This window comes from Lissotriton vulgaris, chromosome 9, assembly GCF_964263255.1.
Source record: "Lissotriton vulgaris chromosome 9, aLisVul1.2, whole genome shotgun sequence".
Classification (NCBI taxonomy): Eukaryota; Metazoa; Chordata; class Amphibia; order Caudata; family Salamandridae; genus Lissotriton; species Lissotriton vulgaris.
The window spans coordinates 511,689,208-511,711,378 of NC_141697.1; positions in this window are offsets into that span (position 1 = coordinate 511,689,208).

Genomic DNA, 22,171 nt, shown 5'->3' on the forward strand with positions numbered 1-22,171 from the left:
AATGTCTCCAGGGTTTCTTGGAGGCCTGGCAGGGTTGCTGGAAGGACAGCAGGTCCGGTTGTCGAACCGGCTACAGGGGACTGGGTTCTTGCCAGGTTCTTTCTGCAGCAGTCCAGGTCCTGGTCCGACAGCGGTCTTCCTCCATCTTCTTCGTTTGGCCCATTGAATCTGAGGAACAAGGCTCAGGGGGGCCCCTAAATATTAAATTTAAGGGCACTACTAAGGTCCGGGCCAGTAGCTAATGGATACTGTTCCCTAGGGTGATTACACCCTTTGAGTGCCCCCACCTTTTGGAGAGAGGGGCACATCCCTGTTCCTATTGGGCTACATTTTCCAATTCAAGATGGAGAATTTTTAAGAGAGGGTTTCACCTCAGCTTCCGGTGACTCTAGGGGTGTGCCAGAATGAGTTGGACACTTTTACTCTGCTTACTAATGTTCCTGCCTGTCCTGCGGCCAAGAGTGGAGCCTGGACAGGGGGGTGGGCAACTCCACTATTATGCTGAGAAGTTTGGTACCATATTGCCCAGTTTTCAATAAAGTCATCATGGAGCAGTGGAGTTTGTAATGACAACCTCCCAGCCCATCTACTAAAAATGGCTTCCCTGCACTTACAATGTCTGTGAATGGCACAGCTACTGTAGGGGCATATTGCTTATGCAGCCATCTCCTCACCTGTGATATGGTGCACCCTGCCTTAGGGATGTAAGGCCTGCTAGAGGGGTGACCTTCCCATGCCACAGGCAGTGTTGGTGGGCATGGAACACAGAGATGTGTGCCATGGTGACTCTTCTGTTTGGTCTGCACCAAACCAAGTAGCAGGCCATGGCAGTGTGTGGGTGTTAAGGTGAGGGGTCTCTGAGGGTGGCATAATGCATGCTGCAGCCCTCAGAGGCCCTCTGTGGTCACAAGGTCCTTGGCACTAAGGATAACTTTTACAAGCAAACTACATGGGTCCAGAGGTGTTCCAATTATGGGAACAAAGGTACAGTTTTGGGTAAGAACGCTGGGGCATGGTTAGCAGGTCCCAGCACACTCTCAGTCAATTTGGCATCAGGCATTTCACAAAACCTTAGGGGGTAACCATGCAAAAATGGGTACTTTCCTACGGTTGCCTTCTGTGTAATGAACAATTTCTGACACAGCGTGAAATGCCATCCAGCCTTTGCATTTTTGGCATGGCCATGAATAAGCAACACTGCCATTCAGCATTTTCTTCTCTTAAAGAATAACCAATATCATATTTACAGTTGCCGGAATGCTCCATGTATACTGCACCTGTGTTAGTTTAAATAGGTCAAATGAAGTCAAAATATTGCACCTCCCAGAATGCACCAGTTTGTTACAGCAAAAAAAAAAAGGACTGCAACCATTGTGTTTTATGTACATGCAGAATGTAAGCAACCCCGGCTGTACATTGTAGTTTTCATGTATTGACGTTTCCAAGTTTCACTTTGTACAATAAAAACTATAATTTATCTGCACTCTCATGTTGAGTTGGTTAGAGTTATGTATTTTGGCGTAACCCTTTCAGTTCAAAAATAAAATAAATTAGAGCACGTCAGTGCCCTTGATAACATTTCAAAATGGTTTTACCAGAGAACAGTTGAACAATATTGCACTCCGACATAAGACTGAGGCAAATTTGTTCCTTCTACAGATCATACACCAGGAAAAGCCTGTGTAACATACTGGCCAGAGGGTAGGGAGCTTTTGCTTTTCCCAAACAGGAGACTGAAATGAGCTTGACTAAGTGTTAGTGGAGGAGAATGAATCAGAAGTGTGGATTGTGACTAGAGGTACATTGGCACAAAGAGATCGTACGTAAGGGGCAGCAAACAGTCCACACTTCAACAAGGTTGTCACTCTCCGAACAGCTATAGAGCTGCTTCTTCTTCCCCATAGAACTAGCCACCATGAGGAAGTTTTTGTAGTTTCCAGGTGTGCAGCTTGGAGATGCATGACTTTCCACCTGCAATTTGGGGAACGAAGAGGGACCAGAAGTAGCTCCTTCTCTAAGGTGGAGGAGCGTTGTCCCACTGCTTTTCAGCAGTGTAAAAAAGGGGAAAAAAGATAAATAATAATACAATGTATTATAATTTTATTTTTCCCTGCTGAGGAAGTTTTGCGGGTGGCGCTGGGCTGCTCACAGAGCAGGGGGAGGAGAGGTTAGGGCACTTTCTAAGAGCGCATGATGGTTTGGCTGGCCATCTTTGGCTGGTCAAACAGTGATGCCCACTTTGCATGTTCTCCACCAGCCTGTATTACAGCCTGGGGAGAGAACATGCACAGACTCGAAGTCCCCATCTGAGCGAGGAACCACAGTGCTCAGACCATTCACAACGCTGCTGTCACGGTGACAGCAATGTCGTGATTAGCTCAGGGGAGCCTGTGGTCTTCATGTTTCCATTCCAGGACTCGTTGGGAAGAGAAGTGCTGGAGAGGTGAGGCTGTGATAAATTTAGTGTATTTTTTCCTCTCATACTCCCCCCCGGCCCTCGATCCTTGCCAGCCTCCACTGAGAGGGATATCACCTCCTATTTACATTACTGCTTGTGAATGGCAGATGTCAGCGTGCAGTGTATGTCCACCCCCACACTGTTTACTCCTTGCAGGTGGGTTTCTGACAAAGAAATAAGCTAGATTGTGAAACTTCTCTTTATCTGCCTGCAGGTTACTGGAAATACCTTTAAGTCATTTTGCGTTTCCTGTATTTTTTTGGCTGAAATTTTAAAGCAATGTTGATCAATAAATAGCAAATATTGCTTTTTAGGATGGTGACAGTACTTTTCACCAGCCATTGTTTCAATTTATTTCCTCAAAAATGTTCTCAAATTCCATTTTTACTAATATTCATTTATAATTCTTTTTTTGTCAATCCACTAAAATAACAACTATGGTGATACTTCTATTTTCTCTATCATTAATGTGGCTATTATTCATGGCAGCTTTCCATGTGTTACATTTGGTGAACTCATGTTTTTTCCATAACCAATTCTTATCCTTTTTCAAATAGAAAAGCAGAAGATTCAACCTTAATAAAAAGATAACACATGATATACAATTTGTGGTTCATGTGTGGGAATGCCAAGGTCGATAAAATATATGGGAAGAACTATATGTCCATTACATGAAAGTATATTGGAGCATATACATGCAATCAAAAGCAAATATCAAATGAATTCCCTGGCTAGGCATTAATATAAATAACATTAAACTAATAAAATACTACTGCATTTTACACAGTCACTTTTTTTTAAAAGTGGTGACAATACTCTAGTTTTAATGCTTTAAAGCAATATATATTAATGACAAGCTAAGGTGCACTATGGTTTAAATGCGGAAAAACTACACAGGAATCTTTGATACATGAAATGAAATACATACAGTTATATTGGTAGGTTGCTTTCAAACAGTAACTGAAAGAGACACAAGACTCAATTTCAGAGCTAGCACAGGAAAGAAAAGGCAGTCTAATGTCAACACACATCACTGAGGATTGGCTGGATTAGAAAACAGCATTGGGCTATGAAGTGTGGCACTATCCATAGAAGGAACTTGCCCTGTAACACACAAAGACCACACAGGAACATTACAACTAGAATTGGCCTGAACATATTATGAGAAAAAACACATAATAGAGCCTGTGAATGTTGAAATGAAACCACTAAGGTGTGACAATAATACTCTATTACTCTCTCCAACTCCAATAATGCCAACAACTGTGGCCAGATGTTTTTATCTTTAATTACGTTCCCTTTTTATCGTGGTCACTCACAAACTACAATTCCCAGACTTCTACATAACTGCATATGAGAGAAGAACTTCTAACTACTGTGAGAAAGGACAATTAGTTGAGCTGTAACCAAGACGGCTTGAGGTCGAAATCCATTGGCATCTCTCGGAACTATATTGTATTGCACAGTAAAGAATTAATTCACTTACTCATGTTCTACATTCTCTGTGGGAGAATTGAAAAACCCACTGTGAAGATTGCACCATTTCCGGACCAACATTGTATGTGTATGTATGTATGTTCACAGAAAAACTTTACAGGGACGTTATAGTTATGCTGACATTTTACTTATACAAAATCAAAGAAATTCAGCAGTTATAGTTAGCTAAGCTAACTAGAACTCATGCCTCCACAATGCACTGCTTATGACCTCACATATTACATCACTCATGACATGGTCAGTGACATCACTCATGACATCAATGATAACATCTCAAATGACATTACTGATGACACATCCAGTAACTGTGAGTGTTTTTTAAATGTTTATGAGTGTTAAATGTATATACCAAGGTGTATTGGTGAATCAGTGGGTGTATGAGTGCCTGTATGGATTATTCAGGGGGTGCATGACTGACTGTATAAGTGAATGATTAGGTATCTTAGTGAAAGTATGGGTGAGTGTCAAGACCACTCAACTGAAACTCCAAGTCTTCCCCTCAGGATATGCCAGGACTGATACCTCCCGGAATCCTTCCCAGGTACAATGCTTTCACGCATATACACTGAGCTGTGAATAGCGCCAAGGGGAAGGGGGTTGGGATGATAGAGGGAAATAAAAGAAAACACCGGAGTTCTGGAAAAACACTTCATAACAGAGTGTGCGGTTGGCACTGAAAACTGGGTCAAGATGGGTGTTTTGATGTGAGGTGTTCTAGAAGTAAACATAGGACTAATCATCTTACTGTTGTCATGCATTAATGTGTGAACTTAATTCTCACGTGTAGCAATAGTGAAATGTGAAACTTAATACATGCATAGAGAATCTTGATTAAACTCTCAGATCTTCAACATCAATTTAGAAATAAGACATTAAATCATATTCACTGTTGGTTTATAGCTACAATGTCACTGTCGTCAGAACATATATTGTTAGTATTGCTGCAGAATAACAATAGTTATTACTGAACATGAAAATACAATCGGAATGCTAGTAATGAAATAACTCCTTTTTCTGACAATCACACTGTAGCACGATTGCTGATATTAAAGTCAATGCAGTGAAAAGAGACTTTTATGGAAATCCAAAGGGAATGGCAACAAAAGTACAAGAGGATGAAGTTTCCTTTGAGAGTTTTAAAGAAAAAGTCACCAATGCAAAATAATAGGATATTTCTTCTATCCCGTGTTGAGGTTTACAAGATTGTTCCAATTGTTCTGAAAACAAGACTAAGTTTACCTTTTGTTTGTTAAAATGTTCAGAATCCGAAACTCAGTAAAAGTTCTTTGATTGCCAATACATATAATGTCAAAAATAAAATAACTACCCTTTTCTCTTGATGCTTTGCGCATGTTAACAGCGTACTTGCAAGACAAAAATTCACTGTGTTTTTGTTTGTTTTCCTACTCAGGAACTGGAAGACTTCCAATGGAGGCCTGCAGTGTGTCCGAAGCAGAACGACCCCGGAAGACAGGCTGGCTGCTGTGAACAGGAGGATACGAGAATCGGGATGCAGCAGACTCGTCGTTGGAGCACAGGTACTTAAGACATAGACGAGGACAAGCGCTACTCTGTGAGAAAGCAAGGATAACCTTGGGGGCCAACTACCACTCCAGTTACCTCTAGTACGTCCCACACAGCAGGATTACTGAGAAGTTGTCAGAGGCCGTGCCCCCTTTCTCCACCACTCTACAAACAGGCCTCCTGGTGCAGTACTGGTTGGGAGAGGAAGTCCCCTTGAGGGTCCTTGGGGGCTTACAAGTCCCCCTATTATCTGCAGTATGTCCCACACACTGGTTTTGCTGAGAGAGTTTTGGTGGCCACACCCCCTTTCTCCACCACTCTGCAAAGTTGCTAGATTTGTATTCCTTCAGGAAGGGGGGGGTGTGGCTCCCCCTTACCTGGGCCAGTGTGTGTGCATGTGTGTGTGTGTATATATATATATATATATATATATATATATATATATATATATATATATATATATATATATATATATATATATATATATATATATATATATATATGAACATACTCATGGTTGGGTCTCCTTATTCATGAAATAACCAGAGTCTGTAGTAAACGGTGCTTTTAGATTTATTTCGGCAAAGAAAAAAAAACAACGCGTTTCGAGATCAGCCGATCTCTTGCTCACGGGTGGAGCTTAACAGTACCATCATTCCTTTAAAGTTACATACCGTGTTTACACATTCACACGTGATCAGTAGACATAAAGAAGTTATTTCGTTTCTGCAATGTCCTTAACGATTTTAAATTCATTTGAAATTTCCTTTAACATTTATCTCATGTTATTTTGCAGGAAAGGATATATTACAAATTAGTATTACCCAAGGCAACAAATTAACAAGGTTACAGTGAACTCAAGGCACATTAATGCTTAAATCTGCTGGTTGCAAAAATACAATGTTTCAAAGTGCCGCCCAAGTGGGCTACTATTCAATGGCAACAATGTTCGTCATGACCCAGTGGGCTTGCAATGTTCGTGAGTGTTAATGCACACACACAACAATTCCATAGAGTCCTTGGTTTCAAATACCGCCCATGTGGGCTTAAGTCACATAGCTCAATTTCGCCATAATGGTAACTTCAAAATATATATATATATATATATATATATATATATTCACAGAAAAAACATAGGTTTGAGGCATGTTACAGTTAAAAATTAGCATTTAAAAAAACCTTAGAAATTCATTGAAGAAACTACAGGTTTCAGACATGTTATAGTTAGTTAGACATTTCACTCGAACAAAACCATAGAAATTCCCCTTTTATAGTTAGTTCAGCTAACTATAACTCGCGCACCCGCAATGCACTGCTGATGACGTCACATATTACATCATTCATGACATGGTAAGTGACATCACCGATGACATCGCTGATGACATCTCAAATGACATCACTATCTAGCCTCAAACCTATGGGTTTTTCAGTGAATTTCAAACGTTTTTTAAATGCTAATTTCTGTCTATAACGGGCCTGAAACCTTTGTTTTTTTCAGTGAATTTCAATGTTTTTTTTTTGCTAACTTCTAATTGCAATGTTCATATAACCTATAGTTTTTTCCAACACTCAAGAAGGGCACAACACCCACTGCCACAACCCTCAGGACCTCCCCCCGTACCACCTCTCTCCCTACTACCACCAAGGCAGTGTAGAACAGGACAGCGAACCCTCCAAAAACGGTATGGTCCCTCAGCCATATAATAGCTCAATGTTGGGAAATGTGGCAATCGTTTTTTTCAGTAAACTTGCATTTTTTTTTAAAATACTAATTTCTAACTTTAATGTTCCTGAGACCTATTTTTTTAATGAATTTCAAAGGTTATTTAAATACTAATTTTTAATTATAAAGTTTTAGAAAAACCTATGTTTTTCTCAGTAATTTTGAAAAAATATATTATATTTTGAACTTTAATATCCTAAAAATAGTTTTTGTAATTTTTGTATTTATTATTTAAACTATATTATGTCTTCTTGTTTTTAAAATATTAAACAACGACATACAGTATGAAAGGGAGCCCAGCCCAGAGCCACATCTGAAGACCAACACATGTCATAGACCTACTGATCAAGCAGCTCCAACACACAAGAACACCCACCAGCACCCCCAGGATCCACCCTCCCTCTACCACCGAGGCAGCGCAGAACAAGACATAGAACTTTCCGAAAACAGCATGGCCCCTCAGCCACACAACAGCTGAATATTGGGACAGGTGTGAACAAACTATATGTGAAGGAAGTGATTCACCCATGAATAACAATGCACACAATGCAAAGTGTAGCGGTGATGTGCTGGACACATCTCAGTATGCACAACACACACCTCTCCATGTGCACAAATACTACTGGTGCTTGTAGTGTTGTGGACAGTGGACCCAACCATGTTACGTTAACACTAGGGCAGATCTCAGTCATGTAGCTGTGTCATCCGCCCCCTGTAAGCCTAAGCGTAACCGGAGTGACCTGGTCCGACGTACGCCACTTCAACGTAGGAGTGTGAATAAATAGGTTAGAGCTCTGGGTGTGGTTCACTTGTGGGAAGCTTAAAGCGTCTGCCTGTGCGGCACCCTCACCCTGCCACGTGGCTGCCAACATGACCGCCAACCTCCTCAGCCGATCGCTGGCTTCCGCCACACAGGCCCCCAGCGGCACAGCACAGCGGACTTCTGTCTGTACAAACTATTGCCTTTGACTGCGGACAGCAAGGCTCACAATTCAGATCGAGTCGTGATTGCAGATGACGCAGTCCAGTAGGTAACAGACATTGCTCAAGTCAACATATCATGGCTGAGGGCCCTTTCTCACCACTGCCTCCGGCCTACACTGCGATGACTAGGACTCACAATTCAGATCGAGTCGCGATTCAAGATGACGCAGTCCAGTAGGCAACCGACATTGCTTAAGTCAACACGACATGCTTGTGTGCTCTTTCTGACCGCTGACTCCAGCCTACACTGCAGTGAGTAGGGCTCACAATACAGATCAAGTCGCGATTGCAAATGGCGCAGTCCAGTAGGCAACAGACATTGTTACCAGTACGGCGTGCATCCTCGGCACAGTAGATCCCACCTGTGCAACTGTGTCCTGAGTCCTGAATGGCAGTGACCCCAAGTCTATGGCAGTGACCACAGCACCAGACTCTCTTCGATCAGTGAGGCATATTTCCACATGCAAGGCCGGCGAAACGTGGTGCCACTAACCCTGTACAACATAAGGTGCAACACGTGGTGCCACTAACCCTGTTCAACACAAGCCGATACCACATGTGGAAATGTGTCCTGAGTCCTGAATGGCAGTGACCCAAAGTCCGTGGCAGTGACCCCAGCACCAGACTCCCTTCGATCACTGAGGCATATTTCCATATGCAAGGCCGGTGACACCTGGTGCCACTAACCCTGTACAACACAAGGCGCGACACGTGGTGCCACTAACCCTGTTCAACACAAGCCGATACCACATGTGGCACTAACCCTGTTCAACACAAGCCGATCCAACATGTGGAACTGTGTCCTGAGTCCTGAATGGCAGTGACCACAGCACCAGACTCCCATCGATCAGTGAGACATATTTCCATATGCAAGGCCGGAGACACATGGTGCCACTAACCCTGTACAACACAAGGCGCGACACGTGGTGCCACTAACCCTGTTCAACACAAGCCGATACCACATGTGGAAACGTGTCCTGAGTCCTGAATGGCAGTGACCCAAAGTCCGTGGCAGCGACCACAGCACCAGACTCCCTTCGATCAGTGAGGCATATTTCCATATGCAAGGCCGGTGACACGTGGTGCCACTAACCCTGTACATTACATGGCGTGACACGTGGTGCCACTAACCCTGTTCAACACAAGCCGATACCACATGTGGAAATGTGTCCTGAGTCCTGAACTCCACACCACTGGAGTCAAGCTAGCCGGGCTGATGAGAGGTGTTACCTTGAAACCGGTCCGGTCCTCGGATGCTTGATTCCGTTCTGGGAAGGACATGGCTTTTGTAGTTCGGACTGGACTGTTCCCATGGGGCACAGGGTCAGAGCTGATTTGCATATCGCCATTGTCTAACCCAGGGTGGTGTGTAGTGCAAAAAAACAATGGATTTGGGCCCAGATCTTTGGACTGGGGTGAATGTGTGACATTGATCCACATTCTGTCCATCACCTGTTTTGTTTGCAATTACCGCCATAAGTTCGCTGGGGATGCTCAGACGTGGGTCCCAGGCACTCCACACCACTGGAGTCAAGCTAGCCGGGCTGATGAGAGGTGTTACCTTGAAACCGGTCCGGTCCTCGGATGCTTGATTCCGTTCTGGGAAGGACATGGCTTTTGTAGTTCGGACTGGACTGTTCCCATGGGGCACAGGGTCAGAGCTGATTTGCATATCGCCATTGTCTAACCCAGGGTGGTGTGGAGTGCAAAAAAACGATGGATTTGGGCCCAGATCTTTGGACTGGGGTGAATGTGTGACATTGATCCACATTCTGTCCATCACCTGTTTTGTTAGCAATTACCGCCATAAGTGCGCTGGGGATGCTCAGACGTGGGTCCCAGGCACTCCACACCACTGGAGTCAAGCTAGCCGGGCTGATGAGAGGTGTTACTTCGAAACCGGTCCGGTCCTTGGATGCTTGATTCCGTTCTGGGAAGGACATGGCTTTTGTAGTTCGGACTGGACTGTTCCCATGGGGCACAGGGTCAGAGCTGATTTGCATATCGCCATTGTCTAACCCAGGGTGGTGTGGAGTGCAAAAAAACGATAGATTTGGGCCCAGATCTTTGGACTGGGGTGAATGTGTGACATTGATCCACATTCTGTCCATCACCTGTTTTGTTTGCAATTACCGCCATAAGTGCGCTGGGGATGCTCAGACGTGGGTCCCAGGCACTCCACACCACTGGAGTCAAGCTAGCCGGGCTGATGAGAGGTGTTACCTCGAAACCGGTCCGGTCCTCGGATGCTTGATTCCGTTCTGGGAAGGACATGGCTTTTGTAGTTCGGACTGGACTGTTCCCATGGGGCACAGGGTCAGAGCTGATTTGCATATCGCCATTGTCTAACCCAGGGTGGTGTGGAGTGCAAAAAAACGATGGATTTGGGCCCAGATCTTTGGACTGGGGTGAATGTGTGACATTGATCCACATTCTGTCCATCACCTGTTTTGTTTGCAATTACCGCCATAAGTGCGCTGGGGATGCTCAGACGTGGGTCCCAGGCACTCCACACCACTGGAGTCAAGCTAGCCGGGCTGATGAGAGGTGTTACCTCGAAACCGGTCCGGTCCTCGGATGCTTGATTCCGTTCTGGGAAGGACATGGCTTTTGTAGTTCGGACTGGACTGTTCCCATGGGGCACAGGGTCAGAGCTGATTTGCATATCGCCATTGTCTAACCCAGGGTGGTGTGGAGTGCAAAAAAACGATGGATTTGGGCCCAGATCTTTGGACTGGGGTGAATGTGTGACATTGATCCACATTCTGTCCATCACCTGTTTTGTTTGCAATTACCGCCATAAGTGCGCTGGGGATGCTCAGACGTGGGTCCCAGGCACTCCACACCACTGGAGTCAAGCTAGCCGGGCTGATGAGAGGTGTTACCTCGAAACCGGTCCGGTCCTCGGATGCTTGATTCCGTTCTGGGAAGGACATGGCTTTTGTAGTTCGGACTGGACTGTTCCCATGGGGCACAGGGTCAGAGCTGATTTGCATATCGCCATTGTCTAACCCAGGGTGGTGTGGAGTGTAAAAAAACGATGGATTTGGGCCCAGATCTTTGGACTGGGGTGAATGTGTGACATTGATCCACATTCTGTCCATCACCTGTTTTGTTTGCAATTACCGCCATAAGTGCGCTGGGGATGCTCAGACGTGGGTCCCAGGCACTCCACACCACTGGAGTCAAACTAGCCGGGCTGATGAGAGGTGTTACCTCGAAACCGGTCCGGTCCTCGGATGCTTGATTCCGTTCTGGGAAGGACATGGCTTTTGTAGTTCGGACTGGACTGTTCCCATGGGGCACAGGGTCAGAGCTGATTTTCATATCGCCATTGTCTAACCCAGGGTGGTGTGGAGTGCAAAAAAACGATGGATTTGGGCCCAGATCTTTGGACTGGGGTGAATGTGTGACATTGATCCACATTCTGTCCATCACCTGTTTGTTTGCAATTACCGCCATAAGTGCGTTGGGGATGTTCAGACGTGGGTCCCAGGCACTCCACACCACTGGAGTCAAGCTAGCCGGGCTGATGAGAGGTGTTACCTCGAAACCGGTCCGGTCCTCGGATGCTTGATTCCGTTCTGGGAAGGACATGGCTTTTGTAGTTCGGACTGGACTGTTCCCATGGGGCACAGGGTCAGAGCTGATATGCATATCGCCATTGTCTAACCCAGGGTGGTGTGGAGTGTAAAAAGACGATGGATTTGGGCCCAGATCTTTGGACTGGGGTGAATGTGTGACATTGATCCACATTCTGTCCATCACCTGTTTTGTTTGCTGAGTCCTGAATGGCAGTGACCCAAAGTCCATGGCAGTGACCACAGCACCAAACTCCTTTCGATCAGTGAGGCACATTTCCATATCCAAGGCCGGTGACACGTGGTGCCACTAACGTGTACAACACAAGGCGCGACACGTGGTGCCACTAACCCTGTTCAACACAAGCCGGAGACACGTGGTGCCACTAACCCTGTTCAACACAAGCCCATCCCACATGTGGAACTGTGTCCTGAGTCCTGAATGACAGTGACCCCAAGTTTGTGGCAGCGACCACAGCACCAGACTCCCTTCAGTTTTATTTGTTGTTGTTTTCTTTAAATAAAATGTTTTATATGTAAATCTATACATGACTAATATTCTTGTTTGTCCAACTGCACAGGGTATGTTAATAATGTGGGAAGAGGATGCATTACCTGTTGATGTGGGGAGACGCAGTGTGAAAGGGGTATCTCTCACAGAAAGAACTCCGGTATGTTTTCAGAAATGCCTCGTACAGATGCCAGATGACGGACTGAATCCCAAAATGGCTTTTCACTGCTTATGTAGTTTGACATCTGAACAGTTCGCACCCAGGCTCGCAGAGGAAAAACTGCTGCCATCCGCTCGACTCACAGACACAATACTACTTTCAGCCATCCGCTCCCAAAGGAACAGCAGCGTAGTAGCTCCCAGAGGTACAAGCACAGCAGCGTGCTAGCTCGCAAAAGTAGAGAGCTGCGAGCTGACGGACTGGCTTCTAATGCCATAGCTACGAAGTGGTGATGTTGGGCAGAGGGAGCGTGAAAGGGTTATCTCGCACAGACAGAGCTCCGGAATATTACATTGCCCCAGGGATCTTTCTTTTATATTTTCAGGTGATGCGAGAAAGCGTGCTTTCTGGATCAAGACCTTTCTCCCTGCCAAATTTGGCGTAATTCCATTCAGCAGTTTGACCTGTAGCCTTGTCTAAAGTTTCCTATGGAAAATCCATTGTGAAAACATGTTTTCATCGCAAATATAATAGATCGACGTCATATCCTTTATTGCCGGTGGTGACTGGATGGCGGACGCTCCAAGGGTCTGAATCATACACAGTCCATGAAAAGTTGCGCAGAGGGTTAGTCGCACCCTGAGATTTATGGCCCTCAGGGGCCTACCACCACGTGGCATGGACTTGAGTTGCACAGGGTTAGTGCCACCCGAAGATGATGTGTCCGTCAGGGGCCTACTAGCATGTGGAGCAGACTTGCGTTGCACAGGTTAGTGCCACCCGAAGCGGATGTGGCCGTCAGGGGCCTGCCACCACGTGGCGTGGACTTGAGTTGCACAGGGTTAGTCACACCCTAAGTTGTATGGCTATCAGCGGCCTACCACCATGTGGCGCTGACTTACGTTGCACAGGGTTAGCAACACCAAAAGCTGATGTGGTCTCGACATTGATGACTCAGCGACATGTGTTGGATCAGCTGGGCAGCGGAGTGGGTCCACATAATGTGTACCAAGCTATGGTTGCAGGCCGGGCCCTGGAGCTTTCACGGGCACGTGGAGTGCCCACTGGTAGACAGTCCGTGGCAGCAGGTAATTATTTGGTCATGAATGCGCAGGGGCAGCAGTCTCTCTCTCTCCCTTCCCTCACTTCACTCTCTCTCTCACTCTCTTCCTTCCTTTCCTTCCATCTCTCTCACTCTCTCTCCCTTCTCCCTTTCTCATTCCCTTCCTTTCCTTCCCTCTTTTTTCACTCTGGCATTTTTTCCTTCTTGCTTTCTCTGTGTCTCACTCCTTTGATACGCGCATTACACACATCTTTATTTCGTGCCTATTTTCCAAGCTGTCGTCATCGACATTCATGGTCCCGACAGGAGACTTCCGCCTTGTTGTTTTGTGTTCAGTTTAATAAATTCAGTTTATACTCTATATGAACGTTAACGGAAAAATAAAGTTTGAAGAAAAAAAATCAATAACGATTTTGGTTGTTACTTAAGTGCGATGTGTGTCTCTTTTCCGGTCTCATTACTGTTATTTAGTGGTGTCCACCATTGTGTAAAATTTTGGGGCAGTTATCGCAGGAATACTGGTGATGTCTGCAGTTTTTACCAGCTTCTGAATAGTGTGTTAGATTTATCTCAACTTTAGTTGCATTGAAGTGCTGATAATGAGATGCAGAGTAGGCGTTCCCGTGCAAAAAGACACAAGGTGCACCTTTATGATTTATTCTAAATACTAAAATCCTGTATTGAATTGCACTGTTGTAGTGGGTGCATTTACAGTGTACACACAAAATCAATGAAGAAATCTCATTGTATTTATATTGATTGGGAATAATGAGTCAGGTGCTGGATCTTGATGGGATACACTGCCCAGTTCGTTTATTTTTCTGTACACGAAAAAAAACACATCACAACTTTCACAACAAAAGGCAAAAACTACGATGCGAAACAAATTCCAGCGATAAGCCGTGTTAGTACGAGCGATTTTACACCTGCTTTCTGCTGGTGTTAAGCAGGATGACTACCTCCAACATGAAAGGGAACACAGCCAAGAGCCACACCGGAATACCCACAGGTGCCAAAGAGTCAATGAGCATGATACATGGATACCCATGAGGGCCACAACACTCATTGCAACAACCCCAGGACTGCCAACACCCCCCGAACTCGCATCTGAGCAAGTGTGTCGCTGTGGTCATTGTGTTAGCATGATGGGCACGGACCCGGCAACATCACAGTGTGCTGTCTTCAGTGGACGTTACCATGTCACCTCAGCATTGGCAGTGAGCCTGGACATATAGCTACACACGCATCCTCTTGCATGCACAAGCAGCGTGTGCTGGTCTGGCGTACACAGGGCAGCGCAGGGTTGTGCCTATCCGGTAAGGGGAACAGGGTATCTCGTACATGCCCGTGTGCAGGAAATGTGGTAAGCATGTCTCTGTGCTCTGGATGGCAACCACAAGGGCCGCAGGAGTCGATGTTGTAAAGTGGCATTCACCACCTCCAAACGGTAGTGTCACGATGTGGTTGGAATGCCGCAGGACATGCTCAAATAAATAGACATTACAATGGTGTGTCGTAGAAGTGCACGGGATACAACAGCGCACCGCACAAAAGTGTGGTGGCTCATGGGAGGGAGAAGCAGCTGTTTGGCAACTTAACACACAGTGAACCCGCCCCTGTGCCACATGCTGGGCATCTCATCCATGATGACCAGGGTCGCAAACATTCCACAACACCCATGATCAGCCTTTGTACACATCCTGTATGAATGCAGCTAGAGAAGTTACTGTAGGGACGAAAGGTTCTTTGTCTGAGCTATCTTGCGCTAGCACATCTGCTGCTCTGAGAAGGAACTTGCAAGTGGCCAGCCCCCCTGACAGATATGATAATATTTGCATCCGTCTCCCACCCTATGCACTGCCCGATTTGAGAACAACAAGTACACATCCCACCCTCAAGTCCTTCGTCGTAGTTAGCGTGCGTGAAATGGCCTTCACACCTACTCTTACCACACTCCTGCCCCACACCCATTGCACAAAGACCCGGCTCATTGCACCAAGCAGTGCCATTTCATCCACATGACTGGCACGGGGCAAGCCAGTACAGCTAAAAGCACAGCCACTCATGGCAGGGCATCCCAAAAACATGGTTGACTCCATTCACGTCCACCTATACCTTGCACGTCTGCTACATATCCTGGGTGCACTGTCTTTGGCAGTACTGCGGATTACTTACCGGCTCAGCTTCGGCATTGTGGACGTCTCCTGCGTTCAACCTGTATTGGAATGTCGCACGTGCCTATCCGAGTGGTGCATGGATGTGTGCCTTTCCAATGGGTGGATAGCCACATGGATTACGACGGGTGTGTGCGCCCCCTGTTGGCCCACAACTAGAAGTGTCATGGTGATGCCCATTTATTGCATGCATGGATGTTTGGCATGCATTTTGGGAACTGGGCCTAGGAGATTGCACGTGTCGGATTATGCAGTGAGAAATTGACCCATTTCTAGATTCTGCTTTGGTGCACCTTTAGTACAGTGGTTGGAGTCAGCCCATCTGTCTTAGGGAACTCTGTTCGAGTCTCAGCATACGATGTCAGACGGTGCTCGGCTCCACGAAAGCAATCGATATTTCCATCTATTACGGGATTGACCTCAGGCATCCATCATCCAGGTTGTGATCTTTCCCTCCTGTGATTCCAGACCCCTTGTCCCACTCCCCCACCCCTTCTGTCTTGAGAAAGACCCGCCGTGACCACCAACTGGGGCACTTAAGGGTCGAAACGTCGACGCATAACATTGGTCAAGAAACCCCCGGGAACAGGCGCAATAACTATCTGTGTCCTTGGAGCATTCATTCAAAATTCTGGCCGCCAAAAACTTGTTCATTTCCCCCCCCCCCCTGCTTACCCATGTACAACATTGTATATATTTGTAAATAAATGTCACTGAATGTATGTCACTAATCACGTTGTTCACCAATAGTCACTTTTTCACATGGTTTTAAATAGTTATTGAACCTAAAATGGAATGAAGTAATTCCAGTGTATTTCAATTGTGACTTTTTCATATATAAAATACCTTGAACTAAATCTGTTCTCTGAGAGGTGTAATTGAATGTAATTGTTCGTCATTCTTTATGAGCTCACATAGCCATTACTCAAAGTAATTCGTTATACTACCCGACAGAACCAATTTTTTGTTTAATCACGCATACCCAGGTTCTGAGGGACACAGGTTACCCCTTTTGTTAAATCATCTGTCTGGGTCAGCTGATGGATTACGTCAATGACATGTCAAATATTGTGGCCAACCATCACTCATTCGAGATCGTGACTTACGCAGCTGCACTCGCGTTCTTGGACGAGTGACAAGGTACCTGCAACCACGACTTGATGTGCCACATTGCACGTGTCTCGCCGCATCATTGCACGATCTACATCTGGTCACATGTTCCAAGATGACAGTGGACATGGCTGCTTTGGCGTCGACTCATGTCCGAGGCGTGGACAACCAACGCTGCTTGACAATGACATGTGTTGGTGATGGACTACCCCGAGGTGAACATGGACGTTTTCCTACGTTCCTTATTCAGGCATGCTGGAGCATCTGTCTGCATATCTTGGCACTACTCTTGGCCGTACTTGACATGCACTTTTTTTTAATAAAGTTTCCACATTTTCACTTGTCTCCAAATTTGTTTGTACTTACGCGTTTTCATGTGCCTGCTTCGTGCTGACGCTTTTGGATGTTTATCCGCCCCAGGCGAGTGCATTTGTGTCCTGTTTTCGATTGTGCGAATGCTTGTGTTTGGACAAAATTGTGTTGGATGTTGGTGTACTCTCCTTCCTATGTGTGTGTGTTGCATTGTGTGTGAGATGTCCCTTAATGTGAGCTTTTGTTCACCCTTCTCCCTTTCAGGCAGTGTGGTTTTCACTTCTATGCTTGTTCAGTGTTGTGATGTTGGCGGGTTGTATGACTTGAGCTCCTTGTTGGTGTGTTTCATTTTGGCCATGGTTTGTCTGTAGTTGTGCTGTACTTAATTGTGCATGTGTGCCATTGTGCCCATCTCCCCCAGTGCCCCCACTCCCTCCTTGTTCCTCTTCCTAGTGCTGTTGTGTCTGTAATTGTGTGGCTCCACACATAAATACATGTAATGAACAAATTAGAATAGTTCCTTGATTCCTTTAGATTGCAAAACCTCTCTCTATTGTTTTTTTAAATTTTCCATATAAACAGTTTTTTAATATTCAAGGACACATAGAAGTCAGAAGTGCAATGTATCCTATCAACACACTCTCTAGAACATTCTACAACACGTGCAGGTTAAAAGCATCTTTTTAAACCTAACAATATTTTTGCAACATTTTCTCGAACATTTAACAGCAGGTTAAAACTTCACAATTGTTTTAAGTTCGTACATTGCCTTCCATATGCAAGTAGCAGGTGTGGTTGAGTTGAGCAAATTTCATCCTATGATATGTACTCCACATTTAAACTACTTTTTCTTAACCAATCATAAAGATGCTTTTCCACAAAACGAATGTGCACCCTACTTTTAAAAAACAATGCTTTTCATCTCCCAACCAGTTATCATTTTGTATGGGGGAAAAAAAGTAGTTCCCCATCTTTAAACAGATCTCTTATTCTACAAAGGACTGCATGTGTTACAGACATCTATCCATACCTCCCTGCCATACCTTCGAAATGCTAGTGTGGATCGTAGGACATAGCTATGTTTTCTGGTGCAAAAGCTATGCAGAACAGCGACATATTGCCTTCGACCTAGGTTTACAAAATGTGGACATTAAATGGTATGGACAGAGAGGATTGAAGTGCACCAATTGTTGCATTTGGTTAAAACCTGTTTGCAACACCCTGACCTCATGATTGTGCACTGTGAAGGAAACGACCTAGGTACATTGACTGGGGTTGGTTTGGAAATGCTAGAGAAGGACACATTTAGACAATTGATGTTGCTTTTGCCTCAAACTGTCTTTGTATATTCTAATATATGCCAAAGACAGAAGAGTAAATGGTCAAACCAATTTTGTCCTCAGATTGAGAAATCGAAGAAGAATGTCAACAAAGCTGTGTCTGCACACCTCAGAGACCATAGAATGGGGTCGATCTACAACAACATACGTTTTGATATGGCCAATCAAGATCCTCTGACCCACGGTTGTTTTTGGATCATCCAGTCTTGCTTTTGCAAGTTGCCGGAAGCGAGAGCGAGAGCCGAGACTTGCAACGAGGCGGAGCTGAGGAGCTGAGGAGCTGCGGAGGCCGCCGCCGCAACCGGGAATCGGGATTTGAACTGTTTAAACAGTTTACAGCAGCAGTTTACAGCAATTTCTCAGCCGCTGCCAGCAGAGGAACCCCTCGCAGGAACCCCCCGCAGTCAGTAAAGCGGAGCGGAGCAGCGGAGTAAAGAGACCGGGACCGGGGCCGGTGACCGATGAACTGCGTACCACTTCTCCAAAACCTGCGTGCCCTGCTGCAGCCCAACCAGAAGGTGAGCAAACGAGGAGATGGCTAAGGGCTAAGGGCGGGCAGGCGAAGCTGAGTAAATCGGCAGATCCAATAGAAGTGGCAAGAGGCGGGGAAGGCATTTTTATCGTTTGAAGCTGCATTGCGTTACATTGAACTGCATTAGAACAGCATTGTGAACAGGAGCAGTAAGGAGCAGTAAGCTCAAATTGAATATAAGTTGAATCCATGCTGAACACCCAATTTAACAACAAATAAGGGGATTAGAGAATCAATCCACAGCAGTAGCAGCAGGCCAGTAGAACTTGGCATAAAGTCTCCATAGTCTGGGTGCTTGTGTGCACAAGCACCGGTGAGAGCGGCAGTTGGCACGATTGAAGGTGCGGCAAAAAAAAGGGCTGTTGATTGACTATAGACGCTAACACGCATAACATGACTATTGAGACTACAGCGACAGCCAAAAGTCAAGACTACTAAAAGACAAGAGCTGTGGCTCTGCACAGTGATAGCTTGTGGTTCAAACTAATAGGGGGCATTTACAGTGGCCTGCAGCAATTGATACGAGCAATTGATACGAGCCAGGGGGGCCCTGGGGTTAGTGTCCAGAGCCAGCGTGAGTACTGACTTAGTGTACCGCGGCTTTTGGTCTTAGCCCTGGCCACATTAAATCACAATCATATTCAATTACGTCTGGAAGATTTTGAAGTGTTATGCGAGATATACCCGGAGAGCTGCTAAAAGAAGTGTTAACGGAAGCGGCAGTAGGGGGAGGAGACTACGGCAAGCCACAAGCAGCAAGTAACGGGGGATCAGCTGGAGTATTGAAAGTTGTGCTTGGAGGCAAATTTGAATTAGCCATAGGTGGGAAAACCAGTGAGGTGTGAAGGGAAGATTGGCACGGCGGTGTCTAGGGGGGTGCCGTCCGTCACTGGGAGGGACCAGACCTCTTTCATAGGAAGTAAAACCATTTCTAAACAATTCCAAAAGCTAAACGCATAGTCTGTAAGAAGAATGAGGTCTGGGAGAACCAGAAAACAACTGTCACAAAAAGCGGTCAAGCAAGGGGGAAAGAAAGTTAAGGAAACTGAGGACTCTCCAGAAAACAAAATAATTCAGGAAAAAACAAGTCGGTTAATTCCCCTACAATATTCTATATTCGGAAAGCCATCTATCAACAGGAAATCCATGTTATTAAAAGACCCTACGACAGCAATCTTCTCAGAAACAGGCCAATTAGAGGGTCTTCCAAACCCATTAACACCGCAGAGAAATCATTTAAGTCCCGAGATTAACAACATGGAGAGTACAGGAACTCGGAATAACAGCCACATAGTTATCCAAGCTCAAGTTCACGCTACGGACCATGCAGAATACTCACATTCAACACCTAAGTCAGCATCACAAGCAATATCATTTACACAAATACCAGAAGAAATGCATTTGGATATTTTGGATACCCTTAAATCTGCAAAGCTTCTACAGAACAATTCATGGTAACATTCAATTTCATTAACAAATAACACCGATCTCCTTCAAGCTCTGGAAGTTGAAAATACAAATTTCCCAGAGAATAGAAAGAGCAAAGTATCAATAAAATAATGGATAGATCCCAAGCATTCGAGAATTAATATATTAAATACAACGGAGCCAATCGAATCTCAGACCCTATCAACCAACACAGATATTATGCATGATCTAGAAGTTGAAAAGCCAAATGCGCTAGTGAATAGAAACTCAATAGAATTAACAAAAAAAAAGGATAGAGCCAACGCTCACAGCAATTGAAATATCAAGCACTCTGGACCTGCCAATCCAGAGTCTATCAATTCATAATGCAAAAAAAGCAGATCAAAAACATCTTGTTGAGTGCCCCCCCCAGCACTGACATAACAACCCCAAGTCAGAGCACCATCAGAACCGCACATAATGTTGCGAGTAAAGGAATAAACAAAGATAATAAGGGAGTTACAGATATATCAGAAGCAGAATGGGGGACTCAGCAGGCAGCATACACATCATTACTCAAAGTGCTGGAAACAACAATAAAAGTCCTGAACATGCAGTCTGATACGTTAGATACCCAGATTGACTTAATGAACATTATAGCCTCGTATATTGTAGCAATAAATACGAAACTGGAAACACTAGCTGATCTAACAATGAAAGACCGAGTATCAAAAACGGTTTTAAGCAAAGACTGTGTGTGTGGTCCTACTATTGATAAGTTAAGTAACGTTCCAGCGATTCTAACAAGTATTTTAAACGATATAAAAAGGACCAATGATCGGGAGGGAATAATAAACTGTCCAACAAAAACTGCAGTATTAAACGTGGCAGAAATTCCAATAAGCCGTACTGATATCGAAAGTCATAAGCAAAAAAAGGGCAAAGAGGATAAGGAACCACAAAATATGAGAAGTGATGGACATATGTCCACAGTAAAAAATGCAATAGAGGGTCATAGTGAGCAGCAGCAACAAGAAGGTCAAAACAAGATAGAGATGATCCGACAAACGAAGAAAAAGAGAAAAAGAGCAAGAAAATCCAGAAAGAATAATCTCAACGTAATACAGGAAACTTCGACGAGTAGGAAATGGTTCCCCATCTTTGAAACTAAAAAACTCGAAGTAGAACCAGTGACGCAAGTCGTACAAACAAATCAAAAATCTATAGTGGAGGAAGACTGTCAACAAGAAGATCTTACCCAATGGACATCATTAAGCCATAGTATACATACAGATGACTCATGTGAAATAAGGCAGATAAATTAACATCAAATTGTATGTGCATCAAAAAGAACCATCGCAAAATGCACAACTACCAGCAGGAATACTCAGCCAAAAACCTCGGGTTGCCCACAGATGGGGCGTATAGATCACCCGCCTGAGATGGAAAAAAAGGAAAACTACACACTAGGGGATCTCTCAGGAAAGGTACAAAGAGTGGAAGTAGAATAACCGCCAGAAAGGCTACCATAGGGTGATAAGAGCAACACAATGGGAAGAAAAGGCACAGAAGATCCAGAATTGAGAAATTATCCAAACAAACAGGAATTGAAGGAGAAGGTACAAAGAGTGACAATAGAAGAATCTCAAGAAAGACCACCTTTGGGTGGCAGGAGTAATACCATGGGAAGAAATGGCACAGAAGATACTGACTTCAGAAATTGTCCAAACAAACAGGAATCGAAGGAAAAACTGAGCATTACAATCAAGACACAAACTGGAGTTAGATATGGTAG